At 41.3% G+C, this 25,189-nt stretch overlaps 1 protein-coding gene and 1 long non-coding RNA gene across 5 annotated transcripts in view; one reads left to right on the forward strand and one right to left on the reverse strand.

The window, feature by feature from the left end:
- Positions 1-9,320, forward strand: part of LOC111543372 — a 19,417-nt gene extending 10,097 nt beyond the window's left edge. Inside the window, exons 2-3 of the long non-coding RNA XR_002731845.1 lie at positions 9,002-9,049; positions 9,279-9,320. This is a non-coding gene — a long non-coding RNA (uncharacterized LOC111543372). The remainder of the gene's footprint in view (positions 1-9,001; positions 9,050-9,278) is intronic.
- PRUNE2 (prune homolog 2 with BCH domain) overlaps positions 1-25,189 on the reverse strand; it is a 302,755-nt gene that overhangs the window by 164,703 nt on the left and 112,863 nt on the right. The window lies entirely within an intron of this gene.

Genomic DNA, 25,189 nt, shown 5'->3' on the forward strand with positions numbered 1-25,189 from the left:
TTTTTTTTTTTTTTTTTTTTTTTTTTTTGAGATGGAGTCTCACTCCTCGCTCAGGCTGGAGTGCAGAGGCACGATCTCGGCTCACTGCAACCTCCACCTCCTGGGTTCAAGCAATTCTCCAGCCTCAGCCTCCCAAGTAGCTGGGATTACAGGCACATGTCACCACGCCCAGCTAATTTTTGTGCTTTTAGTAGATAGACATGGAGTTTCACCATATTGGTCAGGCTGGTCTCAAACTCCTGACCTCAGGTGATCCACCCACCTCGGCCTCCCAAAGTGCTGGGATTATAAGCGTGAGCCACTGCGCCTGACCCAATTCTTTAAACCGGGACAAAATAATGATTTGAAGAAAGTTAAAAACAGAGGAAACAGGGGAGCTTTAGCACCTCTGAGTCGCGACGAGGTTGTAGATTTTAGAGACAGAAAAGGCTGAGTTCAAATTCTGTTACCAGTTATGGATTACTTTTTGTTGCTGAGCTTCTATTTCCTCATTGATGTAATGGGAACACTACTATCTACTACACTGATGAGTTATGAGAAACAAAAATAATTTACATAAAGTTGTGGGCACACTGTAATCACTCAGTGAATTATAAAACACCATACTTCAAGTCCCAAAGAAGAAAAAAAAAATTTGCCCTGTTACTTGCTAACCTGGACTGAATAGGACTAGACAGAAAATCAAGTTGATTTGGTCAGGGGAAGGACTTGTTCACTAACCATCTGTGTGAAACACTGGAGGGGAAACAAGAGTCTCAGATTTGGGAGTGGAAATGAAAACATCCCGTTAGAATGCATCTCTTTGCAATGACCAAGAGGAGCAATATTCTCAGAGGACCATTTAGTACTTTGTCTTTTTTTTTGTTTTGAGATAGGGTCTCACTCTGTCTCCCAGCCTGGAGTGCAGTTGCACAACCACAGTCCACTGCAGCCTTGACCTTCCAGGCTCAAGCGATCCTCTCACCTCAGCCTCCAGAGTAGCTGGGACTACAGGCATGCACTACCATGCCCAGCTAATTTTTGTGGGTTTTTTTTTTTTTTTAGAAATGGGGTCTCATTATGTTACCCTGGCTGGTCACAAACTTCTCAGCTCGAGCAATCTGCCTGCCTCAGCCTCCCAAAGTGTTGGGATTACAGGTGTGAGCTACTCTGCCCAGCCTATTTTGTCATTTTTAAAATCACTTTCTCACTCTGCCCATATGTCTTCTCTTCAGTCATGCAAGGAATGTTATCTCTTCACATTTGCCCTAGAACTCCTCAAATTTTCTTCGGTGTGAAACTGGGTTGTATATCATCCCATTTCAGGCAAATTCTCTTGGGCCTTACCTCTCCCAGAAAAAGCACAAGGATTGCTCAACCGGCCTTCATGCCAGCGATGCAGGCCCATTTCTAACACATCATCCTCCAGCCTTTAGCTTGGACCAACACCAAGTACCACCACTTCTATAATTTCCATTACTCCCCTCCTCCTATGACTACCATCCCTAAACCTAATTTCACTCTTCTCTCTTTCCTTTCAAAAAATTCCAGCATTTTCTGGTATGAGATGTGGAAGGGATAGGGATAAGAAAGAACCCTGATACTACTTCTAAGCATCCCTTCTTTATAACTACAAAAGACAATCTCACGTGCACAGAGTAATCAACTCGTCAGTAAATATTTAATATTTCAGTAAGGACAGTAAGCACAAATGAAATTTTTAAAACTTTTGTAGATTTTGGGCTGTACAAGTACAGTTTTGTTACATGGATATTGAGTAGTGGCGAAGTCTGAGCTTTTAGTGTAGCCATCACCCGAATAGTAGACATTGTACCCAGTGGGTAATTTTTCATTCCTTACCACCCTCCCGCCTTCCCACCTTTTGGACTCCCCGACATTGTTATTGCACTCTCTGTGTCCGTGTGTACACACTGTTTAGCTCCCACTTATAAGGGAGACCATGTTGTATCTGACTTTCCATTTTTGAGTTATTTCACTTAGGATAATGACCTCCAGTTCCATCCACATTGCTGCAAAAGCTGAGTAGTATACCATGGAATACATATGCACCACATTTTCTTTTTGTGTTTGTGTTTTGTTTTGTTTTGTTTTTGAGACAAATCTCACTCTGTTGCCCAGGCTGGAGTACAGTGGCACAATCTCGGCTCACTGCAACCTCCGCCTCCCAGGTTCAAGCGATTTCTCCTGCCTCGGCCTCCTAAGTAGCTAGGATTACAGGTGCCCACCCGTACTCCTAGCTAGTATTTCTAGTTTTAGTAGAGATGGGGTTTCACCGTGTTGGCCAGGCTGATCTCAAACTCCTAACCTCAAACGATCCTCCCACCTCGGCCTCCCAAAGCGCTGAGATTAAAAGGCATGAGCCACTGCGTCCAGCCAGCAGGTTTTTTTGTTTTTTGTTTTTTGGTTTTTTTTTTTTGGATGTTTGAAGATATATGAAGCTTTCTCTTGAGTTTCTTTCTCATTACCAAAACACACACACACACACACACACACACACACACAGGGCCTGGACCTTTCTTCCACTCAGCGGAGATTCTCAACACTCCTAAACTGTTCCTCTTGGGTTGGGTTCCCACATCTGCCGCTGCACCACTGCCACCAGAGTAGCTTCCTCCTGGGCCCTTCTTTCTCCCCTGCCCCATACCCCTTGAGGTTGTATATTGCTGAGAGATGATGTTGTTTGAAGGAGAGAAGCGGGGGTGGGCAGAGAAGGGAAGAAATGCAATGACCCAAAGCATGTGGGACTGCTAGGGACAAAGGGTAAGAAAGACCATTCCAGGATTCCACAATGAAGTAGGAGAGGGGTGCCAACCTCAGTTTTAGTAGGGAGGTTTTTCAGACTGCCCTGTTCTCAACAGTGGGGAAAAAGTCTTCTGAGAAAGAATATAATAAGCACAGGAATGGTGGGAAGGCAGAAAATCGAAGTAAGCAGGAGCACTGGCCAGCCACGCTCTGTAAAATGCTATCCCAGGCGCAGAGCTCTGAGCTCAGCACATAGATGTCACTCCATACAGTTTGCTGGCTGACTGAAGAAATGAATTTTAGGGGCAAGGACTCCTTTGCTCCTTCCCAAATGCATTCATTTATTCAATTCAATACATATTTCTTAGTTCCGATCTATGCAAGGCATTCTTGGGGATACAGCATTAAATAAAACAGACAAAAATCCCTCGTGAAAGTCACATTTCAATGCTGGTGAAACAGAATACATATATAAACAAGTAGATACGTTATATGTCAATGGTTGATGGGTCAGTGCAGACAACTCAAACAGAATAAGGGGGATAGAGAATATTAGGGGAAAGGGAAGTATTATTTTAAATAAGATGGTCAGGGAAGATACCACCATTTACATGACATTTCAGCAGAGAATTGAAATAAGTTCAGGGAGCTAACTATGCAGGAATCTAGGGAAACTGTTTTCTAGTCAGAGAGGGGACAGCAGGTACAAAGTCCCTGAGGCAAAAGCATGCTTGTTGTGTTCTAGGAAAAGCAAGGAAGACAGCATGTCTATATCAGTGGGAGGTGGAGGGATAATAAATAGTAGGTGAGGTTAGAGGGGACCAAATCACGTACTTCCATCCAGGGATTCCCAACCTTGACTGCACATTAGAATTATTCTAAGGAACTGGGTCCCAGCCTAGAGTGATTAAATCAGAATCTCTGGAGGTAGACTTGGGAATCTGATGCTTGCAAGTTTCCTAGGTGAGTCAAGGCTGAGGAGGACCACTGCAGGCCATTGTAAGAGCTGGGCGTGGACCTCATCCAACCTTTCCCTCAGCTCTTCTAGAGACAGCCAGCATTCTCTTATGGCAGAAATACAGCCTTTCACCCCCATAGAAAGATACGGGACAACACATTCAATAAATTAATTCACTGGCATAGATGATTTTCTCAGGCTAATTGTTTCCAGTTTGATAGGAGACATTTAAACGCTGGAAGGCACTGGATGCCTGATGAAGTAGACTTTCAAACTGGGGCACTACTGAAACGATGGGATGGCCACATATATAGGAGATCAGTTGGAGCAAGCTCAATAACAAAGAGGTTCAATGAGGAATTGCATGGAGCTGGAGCTGAAGTTTAGCCCAGTTGTTTACTAGTTGTGTGAACGTGGATGATTGGACGATCATTTCTCACCTCTGAGCCTCAGGTTCCCCATCCATAAAGTGGGATAAAGTATGATCTACTTCACTGGGTTATTGGAAGGATGAATTGAGATGATTTATTTCATGTGCCTAGAACAATGCCCATATTAGTACATTTGGTGGAACAGATATGGCATAACATCAAATTTAATACATGTCAGATGTTATTATGATTATCATTCAATTTCATAGTTTTGTCAGGGCCCCATTTATCCTCACTTGTGCCTCAACAAATTGAACTGTTAACAAAGGAATCTCTGGTCCTGGGTAATGGCTGAGCACCACTGAGCATTTCCATTCCATTTAGCTTCTTGGGTTTGCTAGCTGTATCACTAGTTATCTTAAATAAATGAAGTTTTAACATTTCTCCAGTGATTTTTTTTATTTCACCTTTGAAGATACTATTTTATGTGATTAAATAAAGAACTTGAGAAGAACAGATTTCATTAAATATAAAATCAACGTAGATTCAAATTTTCTGGATGGGCAATACTTATGTTCACAGGAAATGCTTTAAAATATGCAGAAGATAATTAAATGGGCAATGGACAAAGTGAAAAGCTTAAGATTTTTTTTTTTGGAAGTATCTGAATGCTCCTTAGTCATTTAAAGGAGAATTGAAAAATAGCAGTGAGTCCCACATAATCCAACCTGTGAGATTAAGGTTCTTTGTGGGGAAGGACAAAGATCTGTAAATTTACAGTTTCCTTCCAAAGCCAATTTCAAATTTTGAAATACATCACTGGTCTTCTTCAAGACAAACAATCTACAGTACATCTTTCTTATGGGATGCACTTATGAAAAATGGTGATTGTCAACATCTAGCCACTTTAGCTCTCAGAATGCTTCATCTTAAGAGAAAGTTTTAGAATCTCATATTTATTCCTGTGGAAGGACAGCATTGTGGCTTGGACTTTATAAGGTCTTTATTCAACTAAATAGGTAAAGAAACCTTCATGACAGAAATCTGAAACATTGTTCCTGGTGCTCATAAATACTCCACTGTATTGTCTGAAATGACTTATCTCAGTCCTGACTGTGGGCTCAGATTTACTGTACAGTTCATCAACTTCTCAGCATGATGGATAATGAATGTTTCATTTACATCGCTAATTGCCAAGCCATGGTTCCTGCAACCTTTAACCCGTATGCTTTATCCCATTATCACCATATGTCAATATAATTGCATTTAACATTCCAAATGATAAACTTTCTTCTATACAGAGAAATATTTTTCACAAAGAAATCGTGTGAGAGCTGCTGGTAAAATACAAGTCTATTACAGGAAATGACAGGGACTACGCTAGAAAAATAGGAAGATTCTCGTAACTAGTAAAATTCATCTTCAGACAAGGACCCTTGATTTCATAGGTAGGAAAAATACTGGCATTTTCTTAAGGATTTGTCTTTTTTAGCTTTTAATTGAACAAATGCATAAAAAAAGATTCCTAAAGTAGTGCAACTAAACTTTCAGGCCTATGTAAGATCCAAGAAATACATATTTTAAAAAACTGGTTAGCACTAGCTACATGACCCAATTATATTTTCTATATTTATTTATCAGTAAACTAATAATGAAGCAGCTATGCACTCCCTCAACATCAGATTTGAACAGATTTCCAGAGAGCAGTGAAAAATACCAAAAATTAAAATCCTAAACTGGAAGACAAGTTGAGACACCATTAGTCTGGCTACCTGTATCCAAGATTCATTTAAAACCAAGCAGCAAGAGGGGTTTTTTCTTTTTCTTTTTCTTTTTTTTTTTTTTTTTTGTTTGTTTTTTCAGATGTGGAGAGGCGTTTGCCACAAAGACAGCTACTGAGAACCAAAGAGGAGCCAGCTCCTCCATGGTATCGGGAGATGCCCAGGACCACACAGGCTACGCTGCAAGCTAGAGTGTGCCTGCAACCCTCACGCCATGTGTTTCCCATCTCAGAAAGTGGTCTATGACATCCACCAAGTTTTTATACTACGTACCTGAGAATAATCCAGGACATTTTTTCCTCCCTAATCCCCAGAGCCAGTCTATCAACACATCCTATTGGTTACAACTTGAATAAATTATATATATTAAACATATATACAAATATATCTTGATTTTTTCTACTACATTTTGACTGCCCCCATCCTACTTCAAACCGTGGTCACCTCTCCCATGGTCTATGAAGGCAGCCTCTAGCCCTTCTCTTTATTCCTATTGTCACCTGCTTTCCATTAATTCTTTGCCACATCCTTATCCTTTTTATAATCTTCCAGTGGCTTCCCTTGAATATAAAATAAAGTCTGAAGTGTTCACTCTGGCCTGGGAAGGCTTGCAGGATCTGATTCCACCACCTCTCCAGCCATGCCAACCCCTCCCCTACACTCACTATGACACATGCCATTTCTCATGAATTTTCTTTCAGTTTCCTGAATGTGCCGATCTATTTCCCACTTCAGAGTCTTTGCACTGCTGTTCCCTTTGCCTTGAATGCTCTTACCCCTAGTCCTTTCCTGGCCTATACTGTATATGCTTGATTTATAAACTTAAAAATCATTTTCTCTGGAGGCCTTACACATCTCCTTATCTAATGTAAACTAGGTTATATAGATTTTCTCAAAACAGCATCCAATAATTTTCTTCATAGCACTTAAATTAGTTTGAAATCTACGTTTATATGTATGATTACTTGTTTAATGTCTCGCTTCCTGACTAAACTGAAAGCTCCAAGAGGATAAGAACTGTGTGTCTTTTAGTTCCTTACGTCCCTCGTACCTAGCACATAGCATATAGTGTTGGTGAATGAGTTAATGGTGAATGTCTTGGTATTTCACCTTTCATCCTACTGGACTCTAATTTCCTATAACTGAAGTGTACAGCAAAATGAACGGAGATGTTAGAGTCAGAATACAGATAGGCAAGATAATCAGAGACATAGAAAGCATTGGGAAAGCCTGGCTGGGCGCGGTGGCTCACACCTGTAATCTCAGCACTTTGGGAGGCCGAGGCGGGTGGATCACGATGTCAGGAGATGGAGACCATCCTGGCCAACATGGTGAAACCCCGTCTCTACTAAAAATACAAAAACTTAGCCGGGCGTGGTGGTCGGCGCCTGTAGTCCCGGCTACTCAGGAGGCTGAGGCAGGAGAACGGCGTGAGCCCGGGAGGTGGAGCTTGCAGCGCCACTGCATTCCAGCCTGGGTGAGACTCGGGCTCGAAAAAAAAAAAAAAAAAAAAAAAAAGAAAGAATTAGGAAAGCCTAAATGGACTATAGGCCACTTGGAAGAAAAGTGACACAACTTCCAAAAAGGGAAAGAATGAATGAAAGAATGTGCTTTCTGGGGAGGAAGAATCAGCAGTTTTGATAATTCCTGAGAGGCAAGTCGGTGGAGTAAGTGGAGTAGTTAAGACCATGAACTCTAGGGCCAGATTCTGCCTCTTCATATTTTTGCAAACTTGGGAAAGTTCTTATTCTCTCTGTGCCACACTTTGTTTATCTGAAACATGAAGACAACTACAGCATCTCCTTTACAGAGTTCTTCTAAAAATTAAATGAGTTGATTTTTGTAAAATCCTTCAAAGGGTACCAGCTGTGTGTTAAGTTCCATATAAATACTTTTTTAATAAAAATAAAATTTTGGAGTTATAAGCAGTAAAGCTTTGGAGGTATTTTCTTGGATACTACTGCTTTATGCCCTAAGGAATTACAACACATACTTAGTGTCTCAACCAACGCCAAGACCAGTAAGTGAAGAGCTAGTCCACTGTGAGTCTCCTCAGTGACACAGGGCTGGATCACCATCGACAGCACTATTTCTGAGTAGTCAGTGCAGCAAAAACTACAGACATATCAATGGCAGGGATGAGTTACACGGTAGAATGAAGAATAGACCAGAAACCAGAAGTGCTGGCCTTTAACCATATACGTGCTATTCCCTAGCTGTGTACCCTCTGCAAATGTTCTGGGTCTTAGATTGGTGTCTATGAATTAGACGATCTTTAGAATCTCTTCTAGCCTCTCCCATGTTACCTGTCATTTTCCTTAGGTTTCTTTTAAAGTGCCAGCAACAGTCCACATAGTAGGTATTGTGGTGATTAAACAGAGAGGCACTGAACCGCAAAGTAGACACTTCATTAACATCAGTTGTATCTGACTACGCCTTTCTTGATTTTTCTTTTTTCATTTTTTTGGAATCAGAGTTTCACTCTGTCCGCCAGTCTGGAGTGCAATGGCACGATCATGCCTCACTGCAACCTCCACCTCCCATGTTCAAGCAATTCTCCTGCCTCAGCCTCCTAAGTAGCTGGGACAACAGGCACACACCACCACACCACACTAATTTTTGTATTTTTAGTAGAGATGGGGTTTCACCATGTTGGCCAGGCTGGTCTCAAACTCCTGACCTCAGGTGACCCGCCCTCCTTGGCCTCCCAAAGTGCTGGGATTACAGGTGTGAGCCACTGTGCCCCAAGAAGTCATATGACCTGTGGGATCTGTAGAGGGGAGCTCAAGAGAATGGCATGTGCCAGACACTGCACTAGTGACTTTATGCAGATTGCTTCATTTGTTCCTGCCAACAGCCCAGTGAAATAAGTATTAACATTTAGTGCCCAGTGAAGAAGCAGAGAGGGTGTTTGTGATGCTCAGAAACCTATAATATTGTGTATAGCTCTCAACTCAAGTTCAGGGTATGGTGACACCTTGTCATTTGTCACCTCAAATGGTCGTTATGTATTTCCAGGTGAGAAAAAAGGCTGCTGACTTTACCATCTGAGGCCACACATCTGCTGAAATGGAGATAATTAACATCACTAGAAACAGCAAGATGACAATGTAATGTCTAAGTAGTGACATGTTTTTGCACATTTCCAGCCCCTTTAAATATCCACACACACAGGAAGCACAAAAGAAAGCACAGAGGTAAGTGCTTTATAAAGCACCCAATTTTCTACTCAGAAATTTTTGATGGCCTTAAGTTCCTCTACTCATTTCTATCCTTCCTACTCACTGGCCTCCCAGAATCCACTACCCATTTTCTATCTCTTGCCTCGTATTGTCTGAGTGGCTCACTTGGATTTATCCTCACGGAGTCTGGATTTTCTACCCCGGCTCATCTCCGTCCCTCCATATTTGTCCTCCACTTTCACAGATCTCTGGGAGAAATGCCCGGCCGCCATCTTGGGGCATCGATGAGCCTCGCCCTGTGCCTGGTCCCCCTTGTGAGGGAAGGACATTAGAAAATGAATTCATGCGCTCCTTAAACGATGGGCAGGAAAACAGATCCTGTTGTGGATATTTATTTGAGCGGGATTAAGGATTTGAAATGAAGTCACTAAGTGAGCATTACCAATGAGAGCGGAAAACAGATGAGAAAATCTTGAGGGCTTCACAAGACATGCAACAAACCAAATGGAATACTGGGATGACATGAGGCAGCCAAGCTGGGGAGGAGATAACCACGGGGCAGAGGGTCAGGATTCTGGCCCTGCTGCCTAAACTGTGCGTTCATAACCAAATCACTTCACATTTCTAACCCTCAAAATAAAGCTGTTGTAACATCTGATATCTAAGGTTCCTTCTGGGTCCAACATTCTCCATATATCCAGCCACACTCATTTTGTTCAAAGACCCTTCATGTTGCTGCCCAATATTTAGCTGACTGCTTTTCCTAAGGAGTGTTCTGACCCAGGGGATGGGTGAACAGGCTGGGAAGAGTCTCAAGACCTTTCCAGGGTTATACTTACTAACACACAGCATGATGATTGCAGAGTGAATTATCTAATCAACATCATCCTCAGTGTCTTTCCCATATTGAAATTCATTTCCCACTTTTGTGCCCATTCTCAAGACCTCAAAATGTCATTCCATTAATATCACAAGATTAAACTTTTTTTTTTTTTTAACGTGGAAGAATTCAATGTTACATGCAGCTGTGGGACTTTAATTACATATTCTGTTTTCCAGTGCAAAGATGACTGAGTCCTTTATCCCTCCCCTTTGATTTTTTTTCCAGTATAAAGTTCAAATCCTTAGCCTTGTACTGAGGCTCTATATGGCCACAGCCTCTCTCCATCCCTCCAGCCTTATCTGTCATCACCATCATCCCCTCCCACGCACCTAAACAAAATCTAACTTGTAATTCCTTGAACATGTCAGGCATACATTATTCCTTCTGCCTGAGAAGCTCTTCCTTGTCTCTTAAATCTAGAATGATGTAAGGTTTTGAAGAGGTTGACTATCTTACTTCATGCAAAGAAGGGACACGTATAAGATTCATCATCACACCGGACAGCAAATACTAAAAGTGTAATTTGACTATAAGAGTTTAGATACACATATGAAATGCAAGATCCACAGAGGGAATGTTTATGGGGCATGTTTGTAAGCCTGGGGTATGAGGCAAAGGCAGGGAACCTCATAGTATCCTATACAATACACTTTATTTCTCTATCTCACACAATATCCAACAAACTTTTCATGGAATCCATGCAGTGCAAATCCCCAAAGGTAACCTTTATCCATTTCATGGTGAGTGCTCTTTAGAATTTTGGCAAATCGTACTGGTCACTTATCTCAACTTTGAGATGTGTTTGTCCTTGTAGTTAATTGGAAGAAATAGGGCACTCTTGTGAGCCACTTTAGGGTTCACTCCTGGCAATAAAGCATTTACAGCTACTCAAGACCAGTTGTTAAGAGCTATGTGTTTGTGTGTGTGTGTGTGTGTGTGTGTGTGCATGCAGAGTGTGCCTCTCTCTCTTTGACCTATTATTTCAGACTTAAAAACAAGCATGTTTTCAAATGGTGCTATGAGCTGCCAATGATGTATCACCACCATATCTCATTATTCTCCAGTAAATGTGATAATAATGTGATCTGTTAACATAAAAAAAGTTTGACTTCACAAAAGCAGCTGGAAATGGACAACCACAATATGCATAAATCTAACTCCTACCATCAGCTACACACTGCTTGACATATATTGTTAGAAGCACCTCGCATTTGTGGGTTCTCTTAAGCAAAATACTTGCATTAGGTCTCAGCTGGGGCTGTGCATCAGGCGGTTTGGGAAATATTCAATTCTCAGCAGAAGCCAGAATTTGAATTTCCTCATCTTTTAGGAGTCATTTACCAGTTTGGAGAGGATTCAGGCAGTTCAGGTGTTTCCACTAATGTCTCTGAACTTCTGTGCCTCTTTGCTCATGGATAGTCCAATAAGTAATGTTATCTTTTAACTGATGCTCATGGGAGAGAATAAAAGAACTCTAAGTGATATCAACATCAGGAATTCAAAGAAATATTAGATTTAAGCTCACATTGGTCAAAAGGAACAGGATACAAAGAACTTTGAGCTGTCATCGTCCCCATCTCTGTGAGCCACAACCAACAGCAGGACCTAACACAAGGACCTCAGCATATGTGAGATCCTTAAATCAAGGAAACTAGTATCATGAGTTGAATTATCCTATGACAGATACTAGCTTCTGGCCATCTCTGGCTCTCCTCTTGACACATATTAGCTTCTAGCCTTTGCTTCCACGACTTTTATCTTTTACCAATCCTCTCTCTGCTGTGTTGCTTTTGACTTCCCCACAAGAATTTCAACGGCTCTCAAGTCTTTTCTTCCATCCGCACCACTAACCTGAATGCCTAGACCCTTATTTTTATTAATTTCCAATAGATGCTGCCTATGGGCTATATTGCCTTTGATGAACATTAGATATTTAAAGCTCAAAAGGTTCAAAATCAAACTCATTATCTTCTCTTTCTTTCACCTTCTTGTTCCTCTCCCTATATTGCTGATTGCACTTAACAGCATGGTCCCCAATGTAGCCATGCAAATGAGAAACCCAGTGGCTCCTTGTGGTACATGCATGCAAGATTACTGAAGCCAGAAGGATGACTGATTACGCCTCATGGGTGGAGGGGACCACTCCTGGGCCTTCATGATTGTCAGGAGCAAGACCTGAGATGCTCCCTGCCTTCAGGGTCCTCTGCACCTCCCCTTTCTAACAAAGACCCACAGAATTTGCTACACTTGAGAATTCCAATTAGGAACTCACACTTTTTATCTGCCCTATCAATTTTTTAAACTTGCTGAAAATTAAGCTTTTTCAAAATCTGTCATTCTAAATTACTTTTTCTTACAGTGTCTTGGCATTCTATATCAACTTTGATTCTTTGTTACAACTTTTCTTACTCTTTTATCACCAAAGTGGCTTTTATTCTCTTTATTATTATTACTTTCTTTTACTACTATATTACATTGTTATACTTATTATTTTGTTCTCTATCATGTCAATTTATTTGATTTAGTTTCAATTTATTTGTATTGCTGACTTTTAAAAAAAGTGACAGGGTGGGGAAAAGGGGGAGGGAGAGCATTAGTACAAATACCTAATGCATGTGGGACTTAAAACCTAGATGACAGGTTTATAGGTGCAGCAAACCACCATGGTACATGTATACCTATGTAACAAACCTACACATTCTCCACGTGCATCCCAGAACGTAAAGTAAAATTTTTTTAAAAGTGATCATTTGCCATGTTTGTTAGCCTTTTTCTACATATAGTATTTCACTTTCCCACTTATTAATTCATTTTTTTCTTAAGGTAGAAAATTGCACACATTGCACATGCTCATCCCTTTGTCTCCATAGCCAAAGGCACCCCTTTGCTCCAGTCCTGCAGCAGCTTCAACCTGGCCTGTCAATGGCAATGGCCTCCATGATGCTCTCATGGTCACTAGACAGTCCCCTCCAATCCCGCCTCCCACTGCCCACAGGAGAAAGCCCCGTCTAGTCGCACAGTGTCAAAGGCCTTAGAGCCCAGCTCCTCCTGACTTCCTCTCCTGTGACCGCAGCTTCTGGCCCTGTCTGTGCTGCCACAGCTTCCCATATCTCCACAGTCACCAAGCATTCCTTCCCACACATGGCCTCAGAACATCCCCTGTCTAGGATGCCTTTTCCCCTTTCTTCTACCTAGCTTCTCCATCCTTCAAGATTCTGCTCAAGAGTCCCTGACTTCTGAAGCCATCACCAGCAACTAAAGTTCTTTGTGTCCTCACCTGGTTTTCTAATGTTTGTCAAGAGACTATGAGACCCTTACAACTCACAGGACCCATTTCTTCGAAAGATTTGTATCTCCAAAAGGCATGGCATTTCCTAGGTAATAATTTCCCTAGTTTCACTGAAGACATGAGAGTCAAAACACCATCAAGCAACCATCAGATGTTAACTCACCAAACAGATATATTCTAGTCAAAAGAAACATCTCTTACCATGGCTAGAGTTACCACAAGTAAATGATTGTGAATTCAGTTGATAGTTATTATATACACTGGACATTAAACTCACAAACCACTCCTTTCCTCTTTGTAAACTTCTTAAGGTGCAGTGTAGCACACTGGTCCCAGGCTTGCATTTGGAGCCAGAGTTCCTGGATTGAAAGGTGTCTCTATTCACTAGCCATGCACCCTTGGGGAAAAGCTCAATCCTGCTCATCTGTGAAATGGGGGTATTGACAACAATGATTGCGACAGTGTGGGGCATGTATTGAAAAAAGGCACAAAGAGCACTTAAAGCAGTGCTTGACGCAACTTAAACATTTGAAATTTGTTCATTATTATCACTATTCCAATTTGACAATGAAGACAACCTGAGTGGTGCCACATCTGGTGATTGGAGATCACAGAGATCACAAATCTTAGAAGGAGAAGAGAAAGAGAGTCATATTTGCAAGTAGAGAGAAACTAATTAATTCTTGACACATGGTTGGCACTCAAAACAGGTCTGGTTCGTGGAATTAAATGAGTCAGGTCCCAATCTGTGTCTCTGTTTTATTAATGTGAATCTCAGGAAAGGGTATGTATATAAGCTTCAAGATGGAGTTAAGGTAGCTTTATCCTGGCTGTACCTTGTTAGGAAGAGCAAGTATCATACAAACTCTCAAGGATCCTTCTCTACTAGGGAAGACTCAAGGGAGGGCCTAGTAGGAGCTTAAGGTATTTCCTCATAATTTTCTTCAGCCTCCACCCCCATATTTTCAGATGGACAATAAATATTTTTACATTTTTGTGAAAAGTACTTTGCATGCACAGCTTCAAGACAAGCCCCTCCAAGTATTTATATTGCCATCTTGAGCCAATATAAAAATCAAGAAACTTCACCTTCCAGATAATTCCTCCTGCTTTGGTAGTATTTTACCTGTTACGATGGGCTTCATATCCACTGACCTTTCAAACATCATGACTCTTGATGTAACCATAGCAATCACTATTATTCCTATTTTACAAAAGAAGAAATGGGGCTTGAAGAGGTTTTGACTTGCTGAAGTTTATGGCACTAGTAGACCGTGGAGCCAGGACTCGACTCCCAGACTTTAAATCTCTCATCCAGTGGTCTTCTCACTGCATCTGGGAATCATATCTTCTTTCTAAATAAAAGCTGTTACTCTAGGGGGCTCCAATGTGGAGGCCTCTCCTTTGCAAATAGCACTAGGTGGATCAGCAGCAATATTCAAAACAGAAACGAGTACTGGCACATGCAGCTTCCCTAGAAGGCCCTCCATTAGGAGTTGACCAAGGAGCAAGGCAGGAACTCTTCAATTAGATACCACCAAGCATCCCCACAACATTTCCCCACACGCTCACGGCTGGGAGACCGGGCTACGGTCAGCGAGGAGAGTTTTCTGCTTCACCATTGATTAACATTCTCCTGCCTGGGCCTCTCCTCTCTCCTCTCACATCCTGAAAGTCCTGGGTGATTGACAACCAGGAATGATTGTGTACGAATCTTCATTAACATTTTGGTGGTCCCTAATGATGCATCAGATATGGAGGGGCTGGGCAAGGGATTCTTCTTAGAGGAGCTCATGGTCCTGGTTCTAAGGATGATGCAACAAGATCCTCAGATAAATGTGCAACCCCTCTTTATCATGAACAAGGGTCAAAAAGCAAAGATAGTAGGGATGGGGCCACATCTAAGTTAATTAAGCCTTGGGAAGTTGCAACATGAATTTCCAGATGGGCCAATAAAATGCAGGAACTGAGAAGGAGTCCTTGTTCCAAGGGTTGGAACCCTCTTTTTCTCCATGAAGCTTCCTCTTAATCCTCCAGGCTGACTTTGTTCATACTCCAAGTAAGTATGCAGGTTTACTAGAAGGCGGTTTTCTAAAAGCTAGGCTACCTTCTGAGAGCAACTTGAAGAACGAGGCCATGTCTTAGTGTCCCAACAATTCCCATGCCTAGCACAGGGCTCAGTTTGTTGCAATAATGAATTAATCGATAGATTATTTAGTGATATATCAATTATAGAAAACTACAGCACTTCTAGCCACAATGACCTTTAGTTAACTAGTTAATGGGGAATTTTCATGCCAGTAAAACATCAGAATATATTATCAGTCACCTCTGACATCTGTATTCTCAAATCTAAGAAGGAGGCCATGATAAAACTGCTACTCTCCCTCTCTCTAGGTACTATTATTATGATGTAGTTGCCATTCGTTTTGTACCCACCAGCGGCAACCCACTTCCCACCCTGACTCCCAGGAAAGCTGCATTTAATTAAATTAGGATCAGTGCAGGAAAAGCAAAGGAAAAAAAAAGTCCACAATAGATCTTATAAAAATAAGAAGGAGAAAGGTTGTGCTTTCTCATATTCACTGGATGTGGATGTGTGTTTGCCATAAATGAGACCTGCTGTGAGAATGATGCTGGGTTTCCCATCTGGCAAATATCAGATTGAGATACACAACGAGAAATGATGTTTTATTCTTGAATTAATTCCATTCAGTTTATTTGGAGTGTCATCATATTCAATAAGCACTCAAGAAACAACATGATTAGAAATCCAATGAGGCTTTCAAAGACAATGGAAGATAGTTAATGACCAAACTTTTTGAAGTCAAGAACAGCACATTTTACTACTATTTGGAATTCAAGTTTAAAACATGATTCTTTTAGATAAATACTGCGTGATCTCACTTATATGTGAAATCTAAAAAGTCAAACTCATAATAGCAGAGAGCAGAACAGTGACTGCCAGAGGTTGAGGGGTTGCAGTTAATGGAGAGATGTTGGTCAAAGGGCACAAATTTTCAGCTATGAGATGAGTAAGCTCTGTGGACCTAATGCACAGAATGGTGACTATAGTTAATACGACTGTACCAATAATACTGACATCCTGAGTTTTATTTCATCAAAGCTAGACCACAGGGCATCTACTGCTCATGGCTGAGGTGACACAATTACATAGCAGAGAAAGGACTCAAGGAATACAATGGATTTGGAAGAATAAAGAGCCAGACTATCCTGTCCCCAGACTAGATTCAGAAGCACCTGACTAAGGGAGGGCGAAAGAATCCGAAAGGAAACGAAGAAAGCTGAGAGGCTAGTGAGGCCTTGGGAGAGATTCTGGCAGGACCTGAGAAAGGGCAGGGGCTGGGGAGAAGGAGGGAGGGAAGGGAACACCTCAGACAGATTTGAGCCTGCAGAGGCAGCACTGACTGCACCCACTTTCCCAAAGAGGGTCTGAGAAAGTAGACAACATCAGTGTATCCTGTGCCCTATGCGAGGCCAGGGTAGGAGCAGTGTATAAGTGGGTCACTGATATGGTTTGGCTGTATCCCCATCCGAATCTCATTTTGAATTATAGCTGCTATAATTCCCATGTGTGGTGGGAGGGGCCTGGTGGGAGATAATTGAATCATGGGGGTGGCTCTTTCCTGTGCCGTTCTCATGATAGTAAATAAGTCTCTGATGATTTTATAAAGGGGAGTTCCCTGCACATGCCCTCTTGTCTGTCACCATGTAAGACGTGACTTTGCTCCTTCGCCTTCTGCCATGATTGTGAGGCCTTCCCAGCCATGTGGAACTGTGAGTCCATTAAACTTCATTCCTTTATAAATTCCCAGTCTTGGGTATATCTTTATTAGCAGCGTGAGAATGGACTAATAAAGGTACTGAGGCAGGTCAGGACAGAATGAGAGGAATGGGAGGGCTGCAGGATGCTTCTCCACATGTCCCCCAGGTGACATGGCTAGGCAGAAAGACATAGGCCGGGTCATCAGGATGCAACACTCTCATCTGCATTATTCAAAAAATAAATAACTCTATCAGCAAAACTAACATATTATGGTTTTAATGTACATTTTGTCCATTACTGAAAGATAAATATTTTCTCATAGATTTACTAGCTATTTAAGTATTTTGTTATTTTTTAAATGAAAGATTTAGCTATGCTCTTATTAATTTGTAAAGATTCTTCATAAAGATATTAATATTTGCCAATAATAGCAAATATTTTCTCAACTTTATTTTTATTTTGGTCTTTTAATGTAAACATTTCTGATTCTCTAGATTCAGGCAATATTACGCTAGCTATCTAGCAAATGCTAGTACAGTACTCATGATATGTTAGCAAGGTACTTCATTTTAATTACATTTTTTCTAATGTCCTTGGTGTCCCTGAAACTGGAGGCTTACTAGTCCATTTTACTGGCAACAAAACTGATGCTTAGGGCTAAAGAATTTGTCCAAAGTTAAAGGGCCAGTATAAGGAATCCAAATCCAAGTCTGTTATGCCATGTGGGGTTTGGTACACCTTTTGCAATTATAATATACAGGCAAAGCAGAGTGCAGAAGGAGCTTCCTGACTATGGCTCCTGACACTGGAGGAAGTGGCAAATTAGTAGAATAAAGGGGCACCGTTTGAAACACTAAGAGATATGTATATAAAGAGTTAAGTAAATAATGTAAATAATTCTGCACATAGCAAACAATGAACAATAAATAACAATGAACGATAACATGATCGTTATTAACCCAAGAGGAGGTTTACAAGCAAAAGTTGTAAATGTGTTCTGTAAAGGGGTGGAAGATTGACGAACATTTGCCTCAATGATTAACAAGAAGAATGAAATCGACGTTAGTGAATGAAGTTAATGAATGAAGCTAAGCTAAGGTCCATATGGCTATCTAGGGGCCATCTCATTAGAATCACTTATGGCAACAGATACTGCACTGAGAGACCCTGGAGCTGGCTCAGAAGGGTGACTCTCTTACCTTCCACCAAGTTCCATTCAGACCAGAAATAACTGTGAAGGGAGCAGGAACTCTGGGCATCATTTGCTCAACTACGTATCACCAGTTTGAACTGGCTTAGACTTAGAATCATAGAAGTTTTTATTCAAGAGGTCTATATAGCACATCTAATTTACAGCCCTGTTCCTACACCTTGCCCATTATTGTTCTTGAAAAAAGAAAAAAGAAAAAAAAAAAAAAAACAAGGCTCAGAGAGGTTACACAATTATCTTACGTTCACCCAGCTAGTTCATTACAAATCTAGGTCTAGAATCCCAGCCTTTTAATTCCCACTTCATGGTTCTTTGTTCCATACAACATGGTCTATAGCATTTCAGCAAATCTGATATTTCTTCTGGCCTGGGCCTGCTTTTCAAAAAGGCATGGGCTATAAAGACATTATGAACTCACCTGGTAAGGGCTTGGGCAACCACAGATATCCCTTTGTTTCTTAACAATGCTTTGCTTTGTCTGAAGTCAAGCAAGTTTTTTTTTATCGTTTTAATAAGGCCTGCTTTAATAAGCTGAGTTACTGTTTATTGAGCACTTAATATGTATCAAGAACTACTGAGAATTTTACCTACACTAAATCTTAAAAACAATCCTATGAACTAGGTTTTTAAGTATCTTTTTCACCAACAAGATACGGTGCTTCAGAGAAAATAAATAAATATGCTGATACGGCAAATGGCGGAACCAGGATTTCAGACTCAGGCCCTGGGGCTCAGCCTCAGGCGGTGTCTAGAGGCAATAAGGTCGTGGCAGAGAGCCCAGCCTCCGAACACAGTGGCTCGTGCCTGTAATCCCAGCACTTTGGGAGGCTGAGGCAGGTGAATCATGAGGTCAAGAGATTGAGGTCATCCTGGCCAACATAGTGAAACCCTGTCTCTACTAAAAATACAAAAATTAGCCGGGCATGGTAGTGAGCACCTGTAGTCTCAGCTACTCGGGAGGCTGAGGCAAGAGAATCGCTTGAATCTGGGAGGTGGAGGAGATTGCAGTGAGCCCAGATCGCACCACTGCACTCCAGCCTAGCGACTGAGCGAGACTCTGTCGAGAAGAAAAAGAAAGAAAGAAAGAAAGAGAGAGAGAGAGAGAGAGAAAGAAAGAAAGAAAGAAAGAAAAAGAAAGAAAGAAAGAAAGAAAGAAAGAAAGGAAGGAAGGAAGGAAGGAAGGAAGGAAGGAAGGAAGGAAGGAAGGAAGGAAGGAAGGAAGGAAGGGAGAGAAAGAAAGGGAAAGAAAGGAAGGGAGAGAAAGAAAGGGAAAGAAAGAGTGCAGCACCTGGAAGGGGAATGCCTGGAAAGAAAGCTTAGTTTCTCCACCACTTAGTAGCTGTCCGACCTCGAGCAAAGTTGCATACCTTCTCCAGGCCTCAGTCATCTGCTATATATGTATAATGGGAATGCAAATACCAAGTAACTACCTCACGGAATGGCCCCAAGAATTAAATAGGACAAATCACGTTAAGTTTTAAGCAAAGTGTCAAGAACATACTCAGAATTTGATATGTACTACCAATTATTATGATTATTATTACTCGAATTATCAGTCTGTTGATCTAGACCTACCCTCCGATGCTCTTCTGCCTGCCACGAAGGAAGGCAGGAGAAGTTACTGGACTCCCGCTGCTCTAACATATGGTCAGAGCTGAGACAACAGACAGGCCTTACCTGGGAATGGGGGCCTAATTGAACGACGCTGGCCGGGGTGACTGGGTTCCAGCTGTCGGATGCTGAGAGGAAGCTTTGGCCAATCTCCAGAATGAATAAGAATGAACTATTACTCTAGCTAGGTCTCTCAGTATCGTACTCTATCAGTATCTCGGGCACACATGTGTCCAAAGAGCAGCTCTGCCTTCTTCTACATAATGCTACTATGAGTAACACTGGGCTTCGAAGACATCACAGTCAAAGCACCATAACTATGGTCACCAAACTGGAGATCCAGACAAACATTGAGAGGAGTCAGGCACTACACCCAGACCCCTGCCTTTGAGAGGGGTCTTATTTCTGATTCCTCCAATGTCATTGTGTGAATCCCATCTTAGCAGACCCTGTTGGATCTTGAAACAGCCCCAGCTCAGAGACAGTTCACAATTCAACTTGTCTTGGTTTGTGATTCAACCTGATTTTGAGTTACTAAAGCCCCTACAGGAGCACGTTCTCCCCAAAGTGATGTGACCATGTTATCTCTGCCTTATGGGTTCTTGTACATGAGTCTAATGAATCATGTAGTCCACCTTCTATACCTGGTGGTTAGAACATCCCATTAATTCAAAGCCCCAGGTGCACATAAAAATCGCATATAACTTTTTAAACAAATGGCCAGGACATTGACTTTTCATATTGAGAAAATTTCTGAGAGAACAAGACTCAAACAGGTAGATATTGGGACTATAAGACTACCGCAAAACAACTGCAGAATCTGATAAATCAAGGGAACTGATTGACTGTTCCAATCACTCACTTCACAGGTGCCTCATTTCAAAGTCTAACCCAGGCTTTAATGTTTAAATCAGGTTTGTGTATAATTTGGGCAAACAAAATGCTTTTCTTTACAAAAGATATATGATCACTCATAAAATGTTGCCAGGTGAATTGATTAAGAATGCACAGCACTCTTCTAATAGCAACCTGAGATCCAAATCTTGCTAGCTCCAAAGGAATTTTTTAAATAAGCAAGAAGAGGAACTGTAGAAGGGGCCATGCAACCGACTGGTTCAATGACAATATCATTAAATGACAAGCGCTGATAAAATAAAGCCTCCTATGATCATTACCCCTGTGCACAGGAGAAGCACACATGCTTCTCCTCCTGAGACACTCATGCTTCAGTAAGGACAGGCAAAGAAACATGCATGATGAGAAAGCAGAAATCTGAGAGGATTCTGTAAAAGAACTTGAATCATCAAGATCCTCATTTTGGCATGGCCCCCGCCCCCCACCACTTCTTCTCCTGATTGGTGTCACAAGTGTCTGGCATGCACTTTATGCTACTCGCGCAACCTGTTTTACTATAAAATGGGTAGACTGAAAGAATGCCTCCTTACGGCTGGCATTTTTGCATTTCCTAATTGTGATAGTTAATTTTGTATGTGTCAAGTTGACTGCCACATGTGAGGTCCGGACATTTGGCCAAACATTACATTCTAGGTATGTCTCTGATGGTGTTTCTGGATGAGATTAACATTGGAATCAGAAGACCGAGTAAAGCCGACCACTCTCCCCAGTGTGGGCGGGTCCTATCCAATCAACTGAAGACCCAAACAGAACAAGAAGACTGAGGAAGAGGGAGCTCCTCCTGCAGAAAGTCAGTCTTTTCCGGCCTTAGGACGCAAACTGAAACATTCGTTCTTCCTGGATCTTGATCCTGCCAGCTTTCAGCTCAAAATTAATGTACACACTGTTGGGTCTGTCTCTCTGAAGAACCCTGACCAATACACCCATTTACTGAGATTGTTTCCAAAATGAAATCACACACTCACACATATACACACACACACACAAGCATTTAACAGTGTTACTATTGGGAGAGGAATTGGGGAGAAAAAAGGGTTTACTTTACATTTTGATCACTGTGTACTGTTAAAATTTTCTAACTTTATATATGTATTATTTTTAGTTTAAAAATAGCAATAGGAATTATCAGGCCAGAAAGAATATATTTCATTAGTTATAGTTTCTCTTTTACATTCTATATAATTGAAAAAAATACATTTCCATAGGTATAAATATATGAAAATGCACAGAAAAAGAACTGAAAAGGGATATACCAAACTGGCAATTACTTCTGGTTTGAAATTGAGGTGATAGTCAAGGGTGAGTTCAGCTGTTTTTGCTTTGTTTTGTTTTGTTTTTTTGTTGGTTGGTTTTCTTTTCTTGGTAACATGTACATATTTCACCAGAGAATATAATTATATACAATTTATTGTTATTCAAGAGAAAAAAAACTATAATAGTTATTGTTTTAAAAATTGTTTCCCAAAAGTCTGAAAATTTAGAAGTTACATTCACCAAACTGTCTTCTTCCTTTGTTTAATAGTTCTACCTTATGGTTTATATAGGTGAAATGTGGTTTTCTTTGCAAATGTCAACAGTTTTTTAACTTGTCTTTTTCATAGACCTTGAACCCCGCCCCCCTTCCTGCCCCCGCAACCAAGTACACAGGATCACAAGGGGCCTAGCCATTGCCAACTAAAAAGCAGCAATAGTTCTGGTGCTATGTTTCTGGAATGGTAGACAGGGGAAAGAGGTGATGTATCCATCCGGTGTTTTAAATAAAAGTCCTGATATATTCATAAACATACAGGCAGGGTCTGAAGGGGAGTTGGAATGGGTGTTGCCTGGCAACCACCCTCCTCCTTCCTAAGAGCAGACAGTCTTTAGCTGCGCTTTTTATTGGAGTTCACTTTTTCAGTTCAAATCTTGCCCTGTTTGTTTTTACAGATTTCACCCATATGATAAACACGTAGCATGAGAAGCACTTTCAGAAGGAAATTCCTTTTCTCCCCTCTCCCATGATTAAAGCAACATGGAACTGAATTTCATGAGCTTCAATATAACAACTCTATTTTAAAAATTTCTTATTCTTAATGGTAGATAAAAAAACATAAAACATAAAATTTACCATCTTAACCATTTGTAGGTATATAGTTCAGAAATATTAAATATATTCACATTGCTGGGCCGCCAGTGTTTAGAATGTTTTCATCTTGTAAAATGAAACTCAGTATCCATTAAACAACATCTCCCCATTTCTTTCTCCACCCAGCACCTGTCAACTACCATACTAGTTTCTGTCTTTACGAATTTGACTAATTTAGGTACCTCAGTAAGTGAAATCATACAGTATTTGCCTTTTTGTGTCTGTCTTACTTCACTTAGCCTCATGTCCTCAAGGTTCATCCATGTTCTAGCGCGTGTCAGAATTTCCTTCCTATTTAAGGCTCAATACTCTCCCATGGTATGTTTATACAACATTTGTTTAACTGTTCATCTGTTAATAGAGACTTGAGTTGCTTCCTTGGCTATTGTGAATAGCGCTGCTATGAACACGGATGAACAATCAAGTATTTCTTTTTTTTTTTTTTTTTGAGACGGAGTCTGGCTCTGTCGCCCGGGCGGGAGTGCAGTGGCCGGATCTCAGCTCACTACAAGCTCCGCCTCCCGGGTTTACGCCATTCTCCTGCCTCAGCCTCCCGAGAAGCTGGGACTACAGGCGCCTGCCACCTCGCCCGGCTAGATTTTTGTATTTTTTTAGTAGAGACGGGGTTTCACCGTGTTAGCCAGGATGGTCTCGATCTCCTGACCTCGTGATCCGCCCGTCTCGGCCTCCCAAAGTGCTGGGATTACAGGCTTGAGCCACCGCGCCTGGCACAATCAAGTATTTCTAAAGCCATTTTTTAAGTGATTGCCATGGAAAAAAAAAATGCTCCAAATTAAGCAGTGGTATATTCTCAGAGGCCTACACCAGAGCACCTTAAAGGGCCATGCAAACCACAAGCCTCCCCATCTTCTCTATTAGTAGAGAGTCCTTAAGCACACAACCAGGCTGCAGATCTAGGAGGAGAAGGGTCTTATACTAAATGGTGTGAGTTGGTGCAGAATCTCTTTTTGGATTTGACTTCCCATGACTCCTCTGCATCCTGGAAATAGTAAGATGCCAATGACCAAGATCAGGAGAGGAGGCTTTGAGGAAAAGCTATCTACGTTACGGCCCTGCCTACTGCTAACTTTGGAAAAGATCTTTTTGGAGAATTACACTTAAGCCAGTCCAGGTCACCATGGCAGGCTTCTTATGTGGGACAATGCAATCAAAATTTAAGATCAGTGATTTTCAGCCAAACACGGTGGCTCACACCTGTAATCCCAGCACTTCAGGAGGCCGAGGTGGGTGAATCACCTGAGGTCAGGAGTTCAAGACCAGCCTGGTCAACATGATGAAATCCCGTCTCTACTAAAAATACAAAAATTAGTCGGGCATGGTGGTACATGCCTATAATCCCAGCTACTCCAGAGGCTGAGGCAGGAGAATTGCCTGAATGCAGGAGGTGGAGGTTGCAGTGAGCCGAGATGGCACCACTGCACTCCAGCCTGGGCAACAAGAACGAGACTCCGTCTCAAAAAAAAAAAAAAAAAAAAATCAGTGATTTTCCAATGAATGTACCGTGAGCAATCCATAGCAATGCCAAATCTTGATCAATACGTAAAATTTATTTTTGCCACATTGCGCATGCACATTATTACGACAGAGCCTTAATTTAATATTGAACAAGGAAGAATATGAGGTTCAGAATGTGTGCATGGTGGAGGAAAGAGGCAGGATCATTTGTCCTAAGTTAAACATAAGAGGTGCCCTGTTACATCATGTTGGGTCCAGAGAAAGAGCATGTGGTTATCAGAACATGAAAGAACTTTGATCCATGAGTATATTAAGCCAGGGTGGTCAGGGCAATAACATTTCTGCTCCAACAAGAAGGCAAACAAAAGAACTGTGTGATCACTGTAGATATCTTTATAGATACCATAAAACTCTGTTTTGTTTAGTAGCAATTGTGTCGCAGTTAATACTGACTTGTTTGGTATGGTTTATAGTTTATTGACACTCAAATATGACAGGAACAAAATATTTTTTATTAGAAAGAGTTTAGTGACCACAAAAGAGATTTAGACCACCTATCCATAGGTGATAGGAAAAGAGGCTATGAGACCCACTGCTGAAATGCCTGTTTTCTAAAAATGTCCCCTAGGTGGCAAATACCCATCTGGAATGGGCAGCAGCAGTGGCCAAGAGACCAAAGACCCCGGATGAAAATCTCAGCCCTCTCGCTTTCTATTAGAGACATGATGGAGAATTTATTTGGAAACAGCAAAGCAAAATGTAAATGAGGTTTTTTAACTTTTTATGGGCAATAACTGAAATTTAAAAGATCCAGATTAATTTCCCAACTTTTCTTGTTCACCTTTAATTGTCAGCCCAA

The sequence above is a fragment of the Piliocolobus tephrosceles genome, chromosome 14 (genome assembly GCF_002776525.5).
Source record: "Piliocolobus tephrosceles isolate RC106 chromosome 14, ASM277652v3, whole genome shotgun sequence".
Taxonomy (NCBI): Eukaryota; Metazoa; Chordata; class Mammalia; order Primates; family Cercopithecidae; genus Piliocolobus; species Piliocolobus tephrosceles.